The sequence below is a fragment of the Melopsittacus undulatus genome, chromosome Z (assembly GCF_012275295.1).
Source record: "Melopsittacus undulatus isolate bMelUnd1 chromosome Z, bMelUnd1.mat.Z, whole genome shotgun sequence".
Lineage (NCBI taxonomy): Eukaryota > Metazoa > Chordata > Aves > Psittaciformes > Psittaculidae > Melopsittacus > Melopsittacus undulatus.
Window position 1 is genome coordinate 24,548,743 of NC_047557.1, and position 7,595 is coordinate 24,556,337.

Genomic DNA, 7,595 nt, shown 5'->3' on the forward strand with positions numbered 1-7,595 from the left:
AAAGAGTAAAGAAGCAACAGGAGCTATTGTGCCTTCAGCCTACAAGACAAAAGGGTATTGGGGCCCAGGAGGAATTAATTGGTGGCTGAATGATGACTAAGGGCTATTTTGTAACTAGGTCTTCCACTGCCCTGAAAGAAGCAGTTTCTCCAGTTCAGCCACATGAATATGTTTTGCCACCTATGAACTTTGTCAACAGAGCAGCGGCAGCCTGGAGGGAAGTAGAAAGTGCAGCTGTAGAGGAGCAGGAAACTGCTGGGTGGGAATCTGCAGTGATGACTTTGTTGGAGACAGATTGATGGTTCAGGAATGCACAGCAAATAATTTCAATGGATAGCAGTCTATGATGGAGGTGTGAAGAGAGTCAAGAAAAAGGAAGGTTTAAAAAATGTAGGATATGCTGTGATGCAGATGCATTTTCATGATGATGTATCTCTACAGTTGTGAAACACTTGGGGAGGACTTGGTGAGTATGAAAGAGAAGTGAAACAGAAAAACTCTTAGAGCACTGCAGTAAGAGCTGAGTATTTTGTTTCACTCCTTCCTCCTGTTATACGTTCCCTGCCTTTGTTTTCTTCCTAATTTCGTTATTGTTTTCCTCTTTGCTCTCTAATTCCGTCACTTGTATTCTTGCTGCTTGGCCTTCTTTGCATGTCTCAATTAAAATCCAACACTTTTTAAATAAAAAAGGGGGTTTCTCTGTTACATTTTCCTTAGACAATGTAGTTAAAAGCATTAAAATGTTTTTGGTGTATGACAAAATTTATTTGAAATTTTGATCCTGCAATATTCTTTAAAGTTCCAAGTTGTTTTCTCCCTTGCTTATGAGTATATACATCATAGAGATAAAGGTACTTTATTTTCTTAACCTCTTCCTTCAAAAATCACTGAAATTTAAATGAAAGCAATACTCTTAATGGATTTGTCTGTGAACAGCTCTTTTCTGCTTACATTTTACTTCAATTTTCTTCCTTTTTGCAATTTGCACTGCCAATTGCAGAGGTTATTTCTGATTTCTACTTACAATTCCCAGTTCCTGTGAGACATTTTCAATTTTTTGATCCCAGTGTGGAATGACCTCTATGAAGGGGCACCATTTTTAACCTCTGTTAAGCCCTTGCACTAACAACAAGGAGGAAAATAATATTCTGAGTACATTCCAGTGTTCAGCAAATTTATAGGTTTGTGCCTCAGTCAAAACAGTGTCTGGAGTGCACAAATACCCTGAAATACATTGTAATGTATGGATCTGTTTAAATCACTGCATTTTTTCTTTTTTTTTCTTTTTCTGCCTTTTCTTTTTTTAGAGGAAATCAAGCAGATTGTGTAATTGATTTGTAATATATATGGAGTATATTTTCTTTTCCAACAGTTTCTGCTGTTCTCAGTAATATTGTCTGTATATGCATTCAGTTTGCTTCCTGTTAGACAAGATGGGGAAAGAGCAGGTGAGACTGACAGCAGTTTGCATTCTGGAGCTAGCAGTCTGTCTGCTAGAGAAGGCACTAAGGAAGTCCATTTGCATCAAAACTGAATTCTAACATAGGATTTTATTGAACAGCTTTATATAGGCATTAAGTACAGACATGGAATTGTGCACCTTTCATAAATCAAGTAGTAGATGACTATGTAGTCAAATTCCTCAACGTAGTTCTAGTTGTAGTTCTTCAATGTAGTTGAAGACATTCCTTATTTCAATTTTGTAAATTGAAATTCAAAAGCATACACTCAAACCCCAGGAATTAAACTAGTTGCAGATACATTCCAGATTATCTTCTGATTTTAGATTTTAGTTCCAGTTCCTGTACAGCTTCCCATATTTTTATTTAAATATTGTTTCTCTATCTTGGCATGAATAATTTGTCAGTTTGGAAGGAGTCACAGGGTATTTCCAGTAGTAGAAGAAAATGAAGATGCAGAGAGGTATTTTATGATGCAATCCAGGGCTTTTAGAGAGGCTGAGCATATTTCTTTCAGCATATTTTAACTAGAGTAATAGCAGCAAATGTCTCTGTTCTCAGTTTCAAGCCTTTTTAGCACAGACGGCCCAAACGCTGCTTTAATTTTCTTCATAGCCATGTTCCCACCACTGTTTCACTGGTTGTGTCTTACTTTCTTTGCTTTTTTTTGTTTGTCTGCATCTGCAGAGCTTCTTGTCGCTGCTCTGTTTGTAAAAAAAAGTATACATATGAATGCCTACACACACATCACAGACTATTCTGCATTCAAATCAATCCCATACCTCTGTGCTATTTCCCACACTTGGGGAGAACCCATGGGACCCTACTGCTCAGCTCTTGCCTCACCCTCAGCATGGCTTAGTCCTTGTGTGACTGATTTACTGCAATTTTAGCCATCACTGAACAAAGGGGTCCCTCTAAATTGTTTCCTGAAATAGGCTAAGTGGAAGATAATTATCATACCAGCAACTTCAGTGAAGTGCTGTGATTGCCCACAGATCAAAGACTTATTCACTGGGAACTTAGCTGTTGGATAACTACAGAATATTCTTTATGGCTCTATCAGAGCAAACCAAATAAAACACAGGGGTTTAGTTCTACTTCTAAAATTGTTCTTCAGTGAGAGCTGGTTTGTCTAAATGCCACATATTTTAATGACACTTTTCAGTAAAAAATTCAGGTCAACTTTTCTAGTTTTTCCTTCCCCATTGGTTGACTAGTAAATTTGATTGTTATTTTCATCATTTAAGTCTGAAGTTTGTATTGAAGTGCAGGCAGTTACTAAAGATAGAATTTAGGGTCCAGACTGCCAGTATGTTATCAGTTTCCAGAGATACATGGATAGTTATGGTGTACCAAGACTGAAGTTTGCTGCAGGTGGTCCTGCTTTGGTAGACTCTTCCCATTGTTTAAAGTTTCAAGAGTCAAAAATTCCTTTGTTAGTTTTTTTTAATTTGTTATCTGATGTAATTTTCTATTTAAAGGGGTATCTTGTAGGCTCTTCTCTGCTGGATTTCATATTTGCCAGCCTTTATTTGTGACATACATTTGGAACGTATATGGGGAGTATTTCTTCCCTAGCAGAGAATACTCCTCATGACTGAGTTTATGTTTTCCTCTGGCTCTTAGATGAAGAAGTATTTTAGTCAGTGCAACTTATCAGACAGCTTGAAACTGCTTAGACAATCAGTCATTTAAACTATTTTATTTTTAGAGATTTATCAATAAATACAAAATGCATGTTGATCCTTGGAGCATGTCTTACTTCTCTTTGATTAAGGGCTCTATTTATACTAGTAAAGCGATATGTTTCCTTGTGATGTTCCTTACCATGAAACAGACAAAGTTATGCTTTCCATGCAATGATGTTATCTATCATGGTTAGGGACATTGTATTTTACGGACTTATTCTCTTATTTCTATAAAGTTTACATTTTAGCTTTCTGCAAAGTAATGAACAGATAATTTTTAGATTTTAGATTGGATGTGCCTTTTCAATACATGTTCTTTTCATTGGTTTTTTTCTAGGTTCTGTCTTTGAGTACCACTGAAAAAGGTATTCCAGAGTTTTGCTTATTTCTATCAAAGCCAGAAGCCTCTGAGCTAAGGAAAGATTCATTTCATGCCCTATGTTACAATCTTGTGTTGTCATTGTTAATATGGTAACATGAGAATATGATTTGATATTAGGAAAAATAAGTCCACTGAAAGTGCTATCGAGCACTAGAACAGGCTGCCTAGGGAAGTGGTTGAGTCACCATCCCTTGGAGGTATTTAAAAGATGTGTAGATGCGGCACTTAGGGACGTGGTTATGTGGTGAACTTGACAGTGTTAGGTTAATAGTTGGACTTAATGATTTAAAGGGTCTTTTCCAACCTAAATACTTCTATGATTCCATTATTTCTAGGCTTTGTTTATATAAATTGTGATTTAGGACAAGACTGATCTGGCCTACTTGTGTGTGTAGAAAATACAAAAAGATTTTGAATGCCTTTATTGCTCCTAGTTGTTGCTACCAGTAGAGTGAGTAGAGCATGAAGCATATGCAGATGCAGGTGATAATAGCAGAGGGGACAAAGCTGTTATTACAACATAATGCAGAGCTCCTGTATAGTAGCTGCTTTCTGTTAAAAGCTGCTCTTCTCCTGACAGAGTGGGCTGGGTGGTACTCAAGCATTAGTTCTATCCTTGTTAGGTGCCAGACTATGTAACAGTAAAGTAGCATACTTGCAATATTTTTTTTTTCATTTTTCCTTTTCCTGAGAGTAGTTCAGGAAGTGAAAGGGAAGAACCAGAGGACTATGGGTGTCTGATGATGTGGTTCCCAGTTGGTGGTGGAAATAATAGCTACATACTGCTCCAGTTGTGTAGGTTGTGTCAGGGTCAGAACTGTCTTTTGCTTCTTGAAGAAAGAAAAAAAAACCCCAGAGGCTGAAATGGAAAGAGACTTTTCCCAACAGTAAGAGAAATTTTCCAGTGGCATCTGGTTCATGCTTTCCTAGCAAAGTAAACTGTGCTCTGCACAAATCTTGGCTACTTTGATCTGAAGCCTCCAGGGATTTAATCCATAGCCAGTAGAGAAGGGGCAGCATTTATATATTTCTGAAGTATTTTCGCTACCACTGTCTTTCATTCTGTTCCACCTATCACTGTGTTATAGCTATCACATCCCTTCTGTCCTATCACTAGAAGTGATGATGAGAATGAGATGGGTCACTGTAGCAACCCTTTGACTACAGATTTCTGTAAGGGAAAATTATTTCTCTAAAAAGTGATTCTTACTGGAACCATACAAGCCCAGGTGGTGTAGTGGCAGAGAAACATGTGGTACTGATGAATGAGACGGCACTGTGAATTATCATAATTTGCTTTCACTGTAGTGCTCTCATAAAGAAAGCTAATAAATACTGAAATACAAGAGAGAACACAGCAGAGAATTAGGATATTATCAGCATCTGGTTCTACAGTCATTATATTGCAGAACAGAAGGATTCAGGGATGTAAGAACAAATGACTAAGGAACAAAATTTCGTAGCTGAATCATGGTACTTTCTTGTAGGGAGTATTGCCTGGTTCTCTCACCAACATTGGTGGATCCAAAGTTGTTTCCATCATTTCAACAGCAGACTGATTGTTTAATTGTTGAGAAGTCTCCAAATGGATCATCCTGACAGGATGCTTCAGCTGCTAAAGATGGGTAAGGACATGCTCAGTTTCCTAAAATAAAATGTTAGGCATCTAAGCTTTCACTGGAAAGTTTGAGTACATCCTTCTGTTCTTAGCATACCAATATTAAAAAAAAAAAACCCAAACAAACCACAACAACAAAAAAAACACAACCTCCCCAAAACAACCAAACAAGTAAAACCCAAACAAACAACCAAAATGAAACAAAACCAAATCACAAACGCTAGGTCTTTATTTACAGCATTTTATGTTGTATCTGAAAATATATTTGCTTCATTTTCTGCAGATTTTTAAGTCTACGGTCAGGATCAGTAACAGACACTATACCAAAAGATATCAAAACAGCCCTGAATTCACTGACTGAACTCCCAGTGCTGCAAGGCTGTTTGTACAGGGAGACATTTGCGCCAGCAGTAAGATTATTGCAAGATCGTGTCCTTAGACAAGAAGTAATATGTAAAAGAAAATAAAGTAACCAGTGAAATATAAAAGGTCTTACCATACATTTGTTTCTATTGTTAATGTAGATATATTAAGATGTTCATGGAATATAAAGGGCTACATTTTTGGCTTCGGCACTGCAAGCTGTTTTATGTATGAGCTGTATGTAATTATATTGAAAACAAACTTTGCTTCAAGAACGTTTTTGGCTCCACTGTGCAATAACACAAAGGGCCTTTGTTATGCTCTCAGCAGAGTTATTTATGGATTGCAGAGGACTTACTAAAGGACAGTTTCATCTGATTGTATTCATCCACTGACTCACATTTAAATGTAGTGACTTATATTCATACAAATTGTAATTACAAGTATGATCAAGCAGACAAAGATTTCTGAAACTAGAAATGGGACTGCTGTGCAGATTCAGACCTGGAACAACAGTACAGAGTGGCGTTTCAGATCCAGAGCTTTACAGAGTGGGGTTTCAGATCCAGAGCTTTAAATGAGCCAGAATGGAAAATGCAACAAAAGGCTTTGCATAATTCACATCAATTATAATCATCTTCAGTTGAATTGAAAATGAGGCTCTTGGTCTCTTAAATGACAAAAAATGTCATGGAGAGCAGAGGGAGCTAACTCAGTGTTGGGAAGAATGGAATGCCAGGGCAAAGTGGGTTTGTGAGGATCTGCCAGAAGCTCCAACAGGACCTTACAAAGCTGGCTGAGGGGCCCGTGCTTTCCTCTGACTCACCTAAAACAGCCACTACATTAAATGATCACTTTCAGAATCCTGCTTTCTGCCAGATTTTTCCTGCCTGACCTGTGGGACTTGGGAAGCATCCAATGTCAGCTTTCTGCTCTGCTTCAAACTCAGCATGACCATGGAGAAGTTCAGACCACTTGCTGTCGGTACAAGCCTTTGGTTTTGCAGCTGCTGTGGCATCCAGGTTTAACACTGTGCCGCTCAGCAATTCAGAGTACTGTTTCTAAAAGACAGGAAGACCCAGCTTCTAGTGGCACCAGTGGAGGAAGTATTTATGATAGTGAAGTTAACTTAAAAGAGCCAGTATAAATGTAGCCTCTGTTCATTCGATTGCTTTGGCTTCCCAGCTATAAAATAGATGTTCAGTAGACATTTACCTCACTGGATTCCTTTAAAAAATTAAACACTTTAAGAGACTATGAAGCATTGAGATATTGCAAGAAGGGAGGTTACATAAATGTAATCCAATCATATAAGCTTCCTCAGATTAATTGCACTTTCATTAACATAGCATTCTGCTACGTCATTGTTGTTTATTCATCATATTAGTGGTTGCAGAGACTAGATGGTATTTCTGATTATGAATCCCAGTCTTACTTTCTTTACTTGGTGAAGGATTTTGTTTTGGTCATGCAAACAGCTTGCAGGTCACATTGACTCCATGTGTAGCTGCAAACACTGAATGCTTCTGAACTTCAGGGCCTATTTTCTGAAGAATTTAATAATTTCTTTACTATAGCATTTCCCTCCTTGACATTTCCAGGATCCAGTGTGACCTAGCCACTTGCTAGGTCAATAAACTCAAAGTTCATTTCCACCCTATGGGAAATGACAGTAAGAACTGTATGGATGGAAGAAGGTACATGTACTAGGGCCAGAAAATGCATAGACCAACTTGACATTGTCATCAGTTCACTGTGTCTTGACATCTGTTGCTGTTCTTTAGTTATTAAACAAATAATAAACCGTATTAATTAACTGTTAATTTAGTTATTAACCAAAAGAACACAGATTCTAAGCAGGTCCTTATTGTTCTGGGTGATGAATGGCATTGTTCTGTTGTTTCCTTTAGAAACTGCTGAGGGGTAGCAGGTTTTCACATAGACAATAGTATCTTCCATGTGTAAGGAAAACTTGAGCTGTGAGTATGACACGATCTACTATTTTAATGAATTCAGTGCATCAGGTCACTGAAGATTATAATAAAAATGTCACTCTGTGCTCCTGTAAATGTGATTTTTCG

At 37.6% G+C, this 7,595-nt stretch overlaps 1 long non-coding RNA gene across 1 annotated transcript; it reads left to right on the top strand.

The window, feature by feature from the left end:
• Positions 1–224: 224 nt before the first annotated feature.
• On the top strand, positions 225–6,396 carry LOC115946969 (uncharacterized). Its single transcript, XR_004080961.1, has 3 exons — positions 225–466; positions 5,021–5,158; positions 5,435–6,396. It is a non-coding gene; the product is annotated as an uncharacterized lncRNA (long non-coding RNA).
• The last annotated feature ends 1,199 nt before the right edge of the window (positions 6,397–7,595 follow it).